The sequence below is a fragment of the Salvelinus namaycush genome, chromosome 36 (genome assembly GCF_016432855.1).
Source record: "Salvelinus namaycush isolate Seneca chromosome 36, SaNama_1.0, whole genome shotgun sequence".
NCBI classification, from domain to species: domain Eukaryota; kingdom Metazoa; phylum Chordata; class Actinopteri; order Salmoniformes; family Salmonidae; genus Salvelinus; species Salvelinus namaycush.
Window position 1 is genome coordinate 18,100,938 of NC_052342.1, and position 12,129 is coordinate 18,113,066.

At 50.7% G+C, this 12,129-nt stretch overlaps 1 protein-coding gene across 1 annotated transcript in view; it reads right to left on the reverse strand.

Moving 5' to 3' along the window:
* The window catches only part of LOC120030609 (arrestin red cell-like), a 97,476-nt gene that overhangs the window by 29,338 nt on the left and 56,009 nt on the right, over nt 1-12,129 (reverse strand). The gene's annotated exons all lie outside the window — the stretch shown is intronic.

The window sequence follows — 12,129 nt, forward strand, 5'->3', positions numbered from 1 at the left end:
ATGCTGTCTGGACAGGGAAACAGCTCCCCTCTCTCTCTCTGTACGCCATCTTTCTGATGCTGTCTGGACAGGGAAACAGCTCCCCTCTGTCTCTGTATGGGTAGACCATCTTTCTGATGCTGTATGGACAGAGAAACAGCTCCCCTCTGTCTCTGTATGGGTAGACCATCTTTCTGATGCTGTCTGGACAGGGAAACAGCTCCCCTCTGTCTCTGTATGGGTAGACCATCTTTCTGATGCTGTCTGGACAGAGAAACAGCTCCCCTCTGTCTCTGTATGGGTAGACCATCTATCTGATGCTGTCTGGACAGGGAAACAGCTCCCCTCTGTCTCTGTATGGGTAGACCATCTTTCTGATGCTGTCTGGACAGAGAAACAGCTCCCCTCTGTCTCTGTATGGGTAGACCATCTATCTGATGCTGTCTGGACAGGGAAACAGCGCCCCTCTGTCTCTGTAGGCCATCTATCTGATGCTGTCTGGACAGGGAAACAGCTCCCCTCTCTCTCTCTGTAGGCCATCTTTCTGATGCTGTCTGGACAGGGAAACAGCTCCCCTCTCTCTCTCTGTAGGCCATCTTTCTGATGCTGTCTGGACAGGGAAACAGCTCCCCTCTCTCTCTCTGTAGGCCATCTTTCTGATGCTGTCTGGACAGGGAAACAGCTCCCCTCTGTCTCTGTATGGGTAGACCATCTTTCTGATGCTGTATGGACAGAGAAACAGCTCCCTTCTGTCTCTGTATGGGTAGACCATCTTTCTGATGCTGTCTGGACAGAGAAACAGCTCCCCTCTGTCTCTGTATGGGTAGACCATCTTTCTAATGCTGTCTGGACAGGGAAACAGCTCCCCCCCTGTCTCTGTATGGGTAGACCATCTATCTGATGCTGTCTGGACAAGGAAACAGCGCCCCTCTGTCTCTGTATGGGTAGACCATCTATCTGATGCTGTCTGGACAGAGAAACAGCTCCCCTCTGTCTCTGTATGGGTAGACCATCTTTCTGATGCTGTCTGGACAGAGAAACAGCTCCCCTCTGTCTCTGTATGGGTAGACCATCTTTCTGATGCTGTCTGGACAGGGAAACAGCTCCCCTCTGTCTCTGTATGGGTAGACCATCTATCTGATGCTGTCTGGACAGGGAAACAGCTCCCATCTGTCTCTGTATGGGTAGACCATCTATCTGATGCTGTCTGGACAGGGAAACAGCTCCCCTCTGTCTCTGTATGGGTAGACCATCTTTCTGATGCTGTCTGGACAGGGAAACAGCTCCCCTCTGTCTCTGTATGGGTAGACCATCTTTCTGATGCTGTCTGGACAGGGAAACAGCTCCCCTCTGTCTCTGTATGGGTAGACCATCTTTCTGATGCTGTCTGGACAGGGAAACAGCTCCCCTCTGTCTCTGTATGGGTAGACCATCTTTCTGATGCTGTCTGGACAGGGAAACAGCTCCCCTCTGTCTCTGTATGGGTAGACCATCTTTCTGATGCTGTCTGGACAGGGAAACAGCTCCCCTCTGTCTCTGTATGGGTAGACCATCTTTCTGATGCTGTCTGGACAGGGAAACAGCTCCCCCCTGTCTCTGTATGGGTAGACCATCTTTCTGATGCTGTCTGGACAGAGAAACAGCTCCCCTCTGTCTCTGTATGGGTAGACCATCTATCTGATGCTGTCTGGACAGAGAAACAGCTCCCCTCTGTCTCTGTATGGGTAGACCATCTATCTGATGCTGTCTGGACAGGGAAACAGCTCCCCTCTGTCTCTGTATGGGTAGACCATCTATCTGATGCTGTCTGGACAGGGAAACAGCTCCCCTCTGTCTCTGTATGGGTAGACCATCTATCTGATGCTGTCTGGACAGGGAAACAGCGCCCCTCTGTCTCTGTATGGGTAGACCATCTATCTGATGCTGTCTGGACAGGGAAACAGCTCCCCCCTGTCTCTGTATGGGTAGACCATCTTTCTGATGCTGTCTGGACAGGGAAACAGCTCCCCTCTCTCTCTCTGTAGGCCATCTTTCTGATGCTGTCTGGACAGGGAAACAGCTCCCCTCTCTCTCTCTGTAGGCCATCTTTCTGATGCTGTCTGGACAGGGAAACAGCTCCCCTCTCTCTCTCTGTAGGCCATCTTTCTGATGCTGTCTGGACAGGGAAACAGCTCCCCTCTCTCTCTGTGTAGGCCATCTTTCTGATGCTGTCTGGACAGGGAAACAGCTCCCCTCTGTCTCTGTATGGGTAGACCATCTTTCTGATGCTGTATGGACAGAGAAACAGCTCCCCTCTGTCTCTGTATGGGTAGACCATCTTTCTGATGCTGTCTGGACAGGGAAACAGCTCCCCTCTGTCTCTGTATGGGTAGACCATCTTTCTGATGCTGTCTGGACAGAGAAACAGCTCCCCTCTGTCTCTGTATGGGTAGACCATCTATCTGATGCTGTCTGGACAGGGAAACAGCTCCCCTCTGTCTCTGTATGGGTAGACCATCTTTCTGATGCTGTCTGGACAGAGAAACAGCTCCCCTCTGTCTCTGTATGGGTAGACCATCTATCTGATGCTGTCTGGACAGGGAAACAGCGCCCCTCTGTCTCTGTAGGCCATCTATCTGATGCTGTCTGGACAGGGAAACAGCTCCCCTCTCTCTCTCTGTAGGCCATCTTTCTGATGCTGTCTGGACAGGGAAACAGCTCCCCTCTCTCTCTCTGTAGGCCATCTTTCTGATGCTGTCTGGACAGGGAAACAGCTCCCCTCTCTCTCTCTGTAGGCCATCTTTCTGATGCTGTCTGGACAGGGAAACAGCTCCCCTCTGTCTCTGTATGGGTAGACCATCTTTCTGATGCTGTATGGACAGAGAAACAGCTCCCTTCTGTCTCTGTATGGGTAGACCATCTTTCTGATGCTGTCTGGACAGAGAAACAGCTCCCCTCTGTCTCTGTATGGGTAGACCATCTTTCTAATGCTGTCTGGACAGGGAAACAGCTCCCCCCTGTCTCTGTATGGGTAGACCATCTATCTGATGCTGTCTGGACAAGGAAACAGCGCCCCTCTGTCTCTGTATGGGTAGACCATCTATCTGATGCTGTCTGGACAGAGAAACAGCTCCCCTCTGTCTCTGTATGGGTAGACCATCTATCTGATGCTGTCTGGACAGAGAAACAGCGCCCCTCTGTCTCTGTATGGGTAGACCATCTATCTGATGCTGTCTGGACAGAGAAACATCTCCCCTCTGTCTCTGTATGGGTAGACCATCTATCTGATGCTGTCTGGACAAGGAAACCACGCCCCTCTGTCTCTGTATGGGTAGACCATCTATCTGATGCTGTCTGGACAGGGAAACAGCTCCCCCCTGTCTCTGTATGGGTAGACCATCTTTCTGATGCTGTCTGGACAGAGAAACAGCTCCCCTCTGTCTCTGTATGGGTAGACCATCTTTCTGATGCTGTCTGGACAGAGAAACAGCTCCCCTCTGTCTCTGTATGGGTAGACCATCTATCTGATGCTGTCTGGACAGAGAAACAGCTCCCCTCTGTCTCTGTATGGGTAGACCATCTATCTGATGCTGTCTGGACAGAGAAACAGCGCCCCTCTGTCTCTGTATGGGTAGACCATCTATCTGATGCTGTCTGGACAGAGAAACATCTCCCCTCTGTCTCTGTATGGGTAGACCATCTTTCTGATGCTGTCTGGACAGAGAAACAGCTCCCCTCTGTCTCTGTATGGGTAGACCATCTATCTGATGCTGTCTGGACAGAGAAACAGCTCCCCTCTGTCTCTGTATGGGTAGACCATCTATCTGATGCTGTCTGGACAGAGAAACAGCGCCCCTCTGTCTCTGTATGGGTAGACCATCTATCTGATGCTGTCTGGACAGAGAAACATCTCCCCTCTGTCTCTGTATGGGTAGACCATCTATCTGATGCTGTCTGGACAAGGAAACCACGCCCCTCTGTCTCTGTATGGGTAGACCATCTATCTGATGCTGTCTGGACAGGGAAACAGCTCCCCCCTGTCTCTGTATGGGTAGACCATCTTTCTGATGCTGTCTGGACAGAGAAACAGCTCCCCTCTGTCTATCTCTGTAGGCCATCTTTCTGATGCTGTCTGGACAGGGAAACAGCGCCCCTCTGTCTCTGTAGGCCATCTTTCTGATGCTGCCTGGACAGGGAAACAGCTCCCCTCTCTCTCTCTGTAGGCCATCTTTCTGATGCTGTCTGGATAGGGAAACAGCTCCCCTCTCTCTCTCTGTAGGCCATCTTTCTGATGCTGTCTGGACAGGGAAACAGCTCCCCTCTCTCTCTCTGTACGCCATCTTTCTGATGCTGTCTGGACAGGGAAACAGCTCCCCTCTGTCTCTGTATGGGTAGACCATCTTTCTGATGCTGTATGGACAGAGAAACAGCTCCCCTCTGTCTCTGTATGGGTAGACCATCTTTCTGATGCTGTCTGGACAGGGAAACAGCTCCCCTCTGTCTCTGTATGGGTAGACCATCTTTCTGATGCTGTCTGGACAGAGAAACAGCTCCCCTCTGTCTCTGTATGGGTAGACCATCTATCTGATGCTGTCTGGACAGGGAAACAGCTCCCCTCTGTCTCTGTATGGGTAGACCATCTTTCTGATGCTGTCTGGACAGAGAAACAGCTCCCATCTGTCTCTGTATGGGTAGACCATCTATCTGATGCTGTCTGGACAGGGAAACAGCGCCCCTCTGTCTCTGTAGGCCATCTATCTGATGCTGTCTGGACAGGGAAACAGCTCCCCTCTCTCTCTCTGTAGGCCATCTTTCTGATGCTGTCTGGACAGGGAAACAGCTCCCCTCTCTCTCTCTGTAGGCCATCTTTCTGATGCTGTCTGGACAGGGAAACAGCTCCCCTCTCTCTCTCTGTAGGCCATCTTTCTGATGCTGTCTGGACAGGGAAACAGCTCCCCTCTGTCTCTGTATGGGTAGACCATCTTTCTGATGCTGTATGGACAGAGAAACAGCTCCCTTCTGTCTCTGTATGGGTAGACCATCTTTCTGATGCTGTCTGGACAGAGAAACAGCTCCCCTCTGTCTCTGTATGGGTAGACCATCTTTCTAATGCTGTCTGGACAGGGAAACAGCTCCCCCCCTGTCTCTGTATGGGTAGACCATCTATCTGATGCTGTCTGGACAAGGAAACAGCGCCCCTCTGTCTCTGTATGGGTAGACCATCTATCTGATGCTGTCTGGACAGAGAAACAGCTCCCCTCTGTCTCTGTATGGGTAGACCATCTTTCTGATGCTGTCTGGACAGAGAAACAGCTCCCCTCTGTCTCTGTATGGGTAGACCATCTTTCTGATGCTGTCTGGACAGGGAAACAGCTCCCCTCTGTCTCTGTATGGGTAGACCATCTATCTGATGCTGTCTGGACAGGGAAACAGCTCCCATCTGTCTCTGTATGGGTAGACCATCTATCTGATGCTGTCTGGACAGGGAAACAGCTCCCCTCTGTCTCTGTATGGGTAGACCATCTTTCTGATGCTGTCTGGACAGGGAAACAGCTCCCCTCTGTCTCTGTATGGGTAGACCATCTTTCTGATGCTGTCTGGACAGGGAAACAGCTCCCCTCTGTCTCTGTATGGGTAGACCATCTTTCTGATGCTGTCTGGACAGGGAAACAGCTCCCCTCTGTCTCTGTATGGGTAGACCATCTTTCTGATGCTGTCTGGACAGGGAAACAGCTCCCCTCTGTCTCTGTATGGGTAGACCATCTTTCTGATGCTGTCTGGACAGGGAAACAGCTCCCCTCTGTCTCTGTATGGGTAGACCATCTTTCTGATGCTGTCTGGACAGGGAAACAGCTCCCCCCTGTCTCTGTATGGGTAGACCATCTTTCTGATGCTGTCTGGACAGAGAAACAGCTCCCCTCTGTCTCTGTATGGGTAGACCATCTATCTGATGCTGTCTGGACAGAGAAACAGCTCCCCTCTGTCTCTGTATGGGTAGACCATCTATCTGATGCTGTCTGGACAGGGAAACAGCTCCCCTCTGTCTCTGTATGGGTAGACCATCTATCTGATGCTGTCTGGACAGGGAAACAGCTCCCCTCTGTCTCTGTATGGGTAGACCATCTATCTGATGCTGTCTGGACAGGGAAACAGCGCCCCTCTGTCTCTGTATGGGTAGACCATCTATCTGATGCTGTCTGGACAGGGAAACAGCTCCCCCCTGTCTCTGTATGGGTAGACCATCTTTCTGATGCTGTCTGGACAGGGAAACAGCTCCCCTCTCTCTCTCTGTAGGCCATCTTTCTGATGCTGTCTGGACAGGGAAACAGCTCCCCTCTCTCTCTCTGTAGGCCATCTTTCTGATGCTGTCTGGACAGGGAAACAGCTCCTCTCTCTCTCTCTGTAGGCCATCTTTCTGATGCTGTCTGGACAGGGAAACAGCTCCCCTCTCTCTCTGTGTAGGCCATCTTTCTGATGCTGTCTGGACAGGGAAACAGCTCCCCTCTGTCTCTGTATGGGTAGACCATCTTTCTGATGCTGTATGGACAGAGAAACAGCTCCCCTCTGTCTCTGTATGGGTAGACCATCTTTCTGATGCTGTCTGGACAGGGAAACAGCTCCCCTCTGTCTCTGTATGGGTAGACCATCTTTCTGATGCTGTCTGGACAGAGAAACAGCTCCCCTCTGTCTCTGTATGGGTAGACCATCTATCTGATGCTGTCTGGACAGGGAAACAGCTCCCCTCTGTCTCTGTATGGGTAGACCATCTTTCTGATGCTGTCTGGACAGAGAAACAGCTCCCCTCTGTCTCTGTATGGGTAGACCATCTATCTGATGCTGTCTGGACAGGGAAACAGCGCCCCTCTGTCTCTGTAGGCCATCTATCTGATGCTGTCTGGACAGGGAAACAGCTCCCCTCTCTCTCTCTGTAGGCCATCTTTCTGATGCTGTCTGGACAGGGAAACAGCTCCCCTCTCTCTCTCTGTAGGCCATCTTTCTGATGCTGTCTGGACAGGGAAACAGCTCCCCTCTCTCTCTCTGTAGGCCATCTTTCTGATGCTGTCTGGACAGGGAAACAGCTCCCCTCTGTCTCTGTATGGGTAGACCATCTTTCTGATGCTGTATGGACAGAGAAACAGCTCCCTTCTGTCTCTGTATGGGTAGACCATCTTTCTGATGCTGTCTGGACAGAGAAACAGCTCCCCTCTGTCTCTGTATGGGTAGACCATCTTTCTAATGCTGTCTGGACAGGGAAACAGCTCCCCCCTGTCTCTGTATGGGTAGACCATCTATCTGATGCTGTCTGGACAAGGAAACAGCGCCCCTCTGTCTCTGTATGGGTAGACCATCTATCTGATGCTGTCTGGACAGAGAAACAGCTCCCCTCTGTCTCTGTATGGGTAGACCATCTATCTGATGCTGTCTGGACAGAGAAACAGCGCCCCTCTGTCTCTGTATGGGTAGACCATCTATCTGATGCTGTCTGGACAGAGAAACATCTCCCCTCTGTCTCTGTATGGGTAGACCATCTATCTGATGCTGTCTGGACAAGGAAACCACGCCCCTCTGTCTCTGTATGGGTAGACCATCTATCTGATGCTGTCTGGACAGGGAAACAGCTCCCCCCTGTCTCTGTATGGGTAGACCATCTTTCTGATGCTGTCTGGACAGAGAAACAGCTCCCCTCTGTCTCTGTATGGGTAGACCATCTTTCTGATGCTGTCTGGACAGAGAAACAGCTCCCCTCTGTCTCTGTATGGGTAGACCATCTATCTGATGCTGTCTGGACAGAGAAACAGCTCCCCTCTGTCTCTGTATGGGTAGACCATCTATCTGATGCTGTCTGGACAGAGAAACAGCGCCCCTCTGTCTCTGTATGGGTAGACCATCTATCTGATGCTGTCTGGACAGAGAAACATCTCCCCTCTGTCTCTGTATGGGTAGACCATCTATCTGATGCTGTCTGGACAAGGAAACCACGCCCCTCTGTCTCTGTATGGGTAGACCATCTATCTGATGCTGTCTGGACAGGGAAACAGCTCCCCCCTGTCTCTGTATGGGTAGACCATCTTTCTGATGCTGTCTGGACAGAGAAACAGCTCCCCTCTGTCTCTGTATGGGTAGACCATCTTTCTGATGCTGTCTGGACAGAGAAACAGCTCCCCTCTGTCTATCTCTGTAGGCCATCTTTCTGATGCTGTCTGGACAGGGAAACAGCGCCCCTCTGTCTCTGTAGGCCATCTTTCTGATGCTGCCTGGACAGGGAAACAGCTCCCCTCTCTCTCTCTGTAGGCCATCTTTCTGATGCTGTCTGGATAGGGAAACAGCTCCCCTCTCTCTCTCTGTAGGCCATCTTTCTGATGCTGTCTGGACAGGGAAACAGCTCCCCTCTCTCTCTGTGTAGGCCATCTTTCTGATGCTGTCTGGACAGGGAAACAGCTCCTCTCTGTCTCTGTATGGGTAGACCATCTTTCTGATGCTGTATGGACAGAGAAACAGCTCCCCTCTGTCTCTGTATGGGTAGACCATCTTTCTGATGCTGTCTGGACAGGGAAACAGCTCCCCTCTGTCTCTGTATGGGTAGACCATCTTTCTGATGCTGTCTGGACAGAGAAACAGCTCCCCTCTGTCTCTGTATGGGTAGACCATCTATCTGATGCTGTCTGGACAGGGAAACAGCTCCCCTCTGTCTCTGTATGGGTAGACCATCTTTCTGATGCTGTCTGGACAGAGAAACAGCTCCCCTCTGTCTCTGTATGGGTAGACCATCTATCTGATGCTGTCTGGACAGGGAAACAGCGCCCCTCTGTCTCTGTAGGCCATCTATCTGATGCTGTCTGGACAGGGAAACAGCTCCCCTCTCTCTCTCTGTAGGCCATCTTTCTGATGCTGTCTGGACAGGGAAACAGCTCCCCTCTCTCTCTCTGTAGGCCATCTTTCTGATGCTGTCTGGACAGGGAAACAGCTCCCCTCTCTCTCTCTGTAGGCCATCTTTCTGATGCTGTCTGGACAGGGAAACAGCTCCCCTCTGTCTCTGTATGGGTAGACCATCTTTCTGATGCTGTATGGACAGAGAAACAGCTCCCTTCTGTCTCTGTATGGGTAGACCATCTTTCTGATGCTGTCTGGACAGAGAAACAGCTCCCCTCTGTCTCTGTATGGGTAGACCATCTTTCTAATGCTGTCTGGACAGGGAAACAGCTCCCCCCTGTCTCTGTATGGGTAGACCATCTATCTGATGCTGTCTGGACAAGGAAACAGCGCCCCTCTGTCTCTGTATGGGTAGACCATCTATCTGATGCTGTCTGGACAGAGAAACAGCTCCCCTCTGTCTCTGTATGGGTAGACCATCTTTCTGATGCTGTCTGGACAGAGAAACAGCTCCCCTCTGTCTCTGTATGGGTAGACCATCTTTCTGATGCTGTCTGGACAGGGAAACAGCTCCCCTCTGTCTCTGTATGGGTAGACCATCTATCTGATGCTGTCTGGACAGGGAAACAGCTCCCCTCTGTCTCTGTATGGGTAGACCATCTATCTGATGCTGTCTGGACAGGGAAACAGCTCCCCTCTGTCTCTGTATGGGTAGACCATCTTTCTGATGCTGTCTGGACAGGGAAACAGCTCCCCTCTGTCTCTGTATGGGTAGACCATCTTTCTGATGCTGTCTGGACAGGGAAACAGCTCCCCTCTGTCTCTGTATGGGTAGACCATCTTTCTGATGCTGTCTGGACAGGGAAACAGCTCCCCTCTGTCTCTGTATGGGTAGACCATCTTTCTGATGCTGTCTGGACAGGGAAACAGCTCCCCTCTGTCTCTGTATGGGTAGACCATCTTTCTGATGCTGTCTGGACAGGGAAACAGCTCCCCTCTGTCTCTGTATGGGTAGACCATCTTTCTGATGCTGTCTGGACAGGGAAACAGCTCCCCCCTGTCTCTGTATGGGTAGACCATCTTTCTGATGCTGTCTGGACAGAGAAACAGCTCCCCTCTGTCTCTGTATGGGTAGACCATCTATCTGATGCTGTCTGGACAGAGAAACAGCTCCCCTCTGTCTCTGTATGGGTAGACCATCTATCTGATGCTGTCTGGACAGGGAAACAGCTCCCCTCTGTCTCTGTATGGGTAGACCATCTATCTGATGCTGTCTGGACAGAGAAACAGCTCCCCTCTGTCTCTGTATGGGTAGACCATCTATCTGATGCTGTCTGGACAGGGAAACAGCGCCCCTCTGTCTCTGTATGGGTAGACCATCTATCTGATGCTGTCTGGACAGGGAAACAGCTCCCCCCTGTCTCTGTATGGGTAGACCATCTTTCTGATGCTGTCTGGACAGGGAAACAGCTCCCCTCTCTCTCTCTGTAGGCCATCTTTCTGATGCTGTCTGGACAGGGAAACAGCTCCCCTCTCTCTCTCTGTAGGCCATCTTTCTGATGCTGTCTGGACAGGGAAACAGCTCCCCTCTCTCTCTGTGTAGGCCATCTTTCTGATGCTGTCTGGACAGGGAAACAGCTCCCCTCTGTCTCTGTATGGGTAGACCATCTATCTGATGCTGTCTGGACAGGGAAACAGCTCCCCTCTGTCTCTGTATGGGTAGACCATCTTTCTGATGCTGTCTGGACAGAGAAACAGCGCCCCTCTGTCTCTGTATGGGTAGACCATCTATCTGATGCTGTCTGGACAGAGAAACAGCTCCCCTCTGTCTCTGTATGGGTAGACCATCTATCTGATGCTGTCTGGACAGGGAAACAGCTCCTCCCTGTCTCTGTATGGGTAGACCATCTTTCTGATGCTGTCTGGACAGGGAAACAGCTCCCCTCTCTCTCTCTGTAGGCCATCTTTCTGATGCTGTCTGGACAGGGAAACAGCTCCCCTCTCTCTCTCTGTAGGCCATCTTTCTGATGCTGTCTGGACAGGGAAACAGCTCCCCTCTCTCTCTCTGTAGGCCATCTTTCTGATGCTGTCTGGACAGGGAAACAGCTCCCCTCTCTCTCTCTGTAGGCCATCTTTCTGATGCTGTCTGGACAGGGAAACAGCTCCCCTCTGTCTCTGTATGGGTAGACCATCTTTCTGATGCTGTCTGGACAGAGAAACAGCTCCCCTCTGTCTCTGTATGGGTAGACCATCTTTCTAATGCTGTCTGGACAGAGAAACAGCTCCCCTCTGTCTCTGTATGGGTAGACCATCTATCTGATGCTGTCTGGACAGAGAAACAGCTCCCCTCTGTCTCTGTATGGGTAGACCATCTATCTGATGCTGTCTGGACAGGGAAACAGCGCCCCTCTGTCTCTGTATGGGTAGACCATCTTTCTGATGCTGTCTGGACAGAGAAACAGCTCCCCTCTGTCTCTGTATGGGTAGACCATCTATCTGATGCTGTCTGGTTAAAAGGAGAATAACATTGTTGCCGCCCGTAGCATTGAATGCAAGGGAAGCCAGCGAGCATCTAGACAATCAGAGCTGAGCTAAACTGAGTGAGTTCAACTGTGAATGGTCCTGTCGCACCAACAAAAAAAAGTGTCAAGGGAAGCCAGTTAGCATTTGGCTTCACTCCAATCACAGAGAAATATGTCATCAACAGAAACAACTTGAATTGTTGCATCTCGTTGAGTTGTTGTTCTCCAGTAGCTAGCTAGCTAAAATTGTCCCTTTCCTAAATTAGCCATGGATGGAGATAGGGATTTGAACTTGTGGTTTTACTTAATTCTCTGTACTGGCCAATGATTATAAAGGCAATTATGATCCAACCATTAATTCATACATTGTTGTGCCCCTGGACTGAGAGGATGGAAGTTCAATATGTAGCTAGATGTAGAAGGCTAATGTTAACTAGCTGGCCTGGTGCATCGTTACCCATGAAAGAAAGTTAGGCTAGCGAGCAAGCATTTTAGCCAGATAGCATAGGACAAGAAAAACTTAAAGCCTGTACTGTATGACAGTCATACACCGTTTAGGCAACATGAAAGAGGAGGGTGTTTCTCTACAAGTAGGGTGAGACAACATGTTTTTTTCTACTTGCACGAATGCACACACACACACAAATCAGTACCATGGACAGCCACATATTTAGCTTAAGTTGATTGGACTAAATTGTTTTTGGTATCTTATAATTGTCACTGTATTAGAACCAAGCAATTTGTTCTCAACTGACTTTCCTAGTTAAATAAGGTTAAA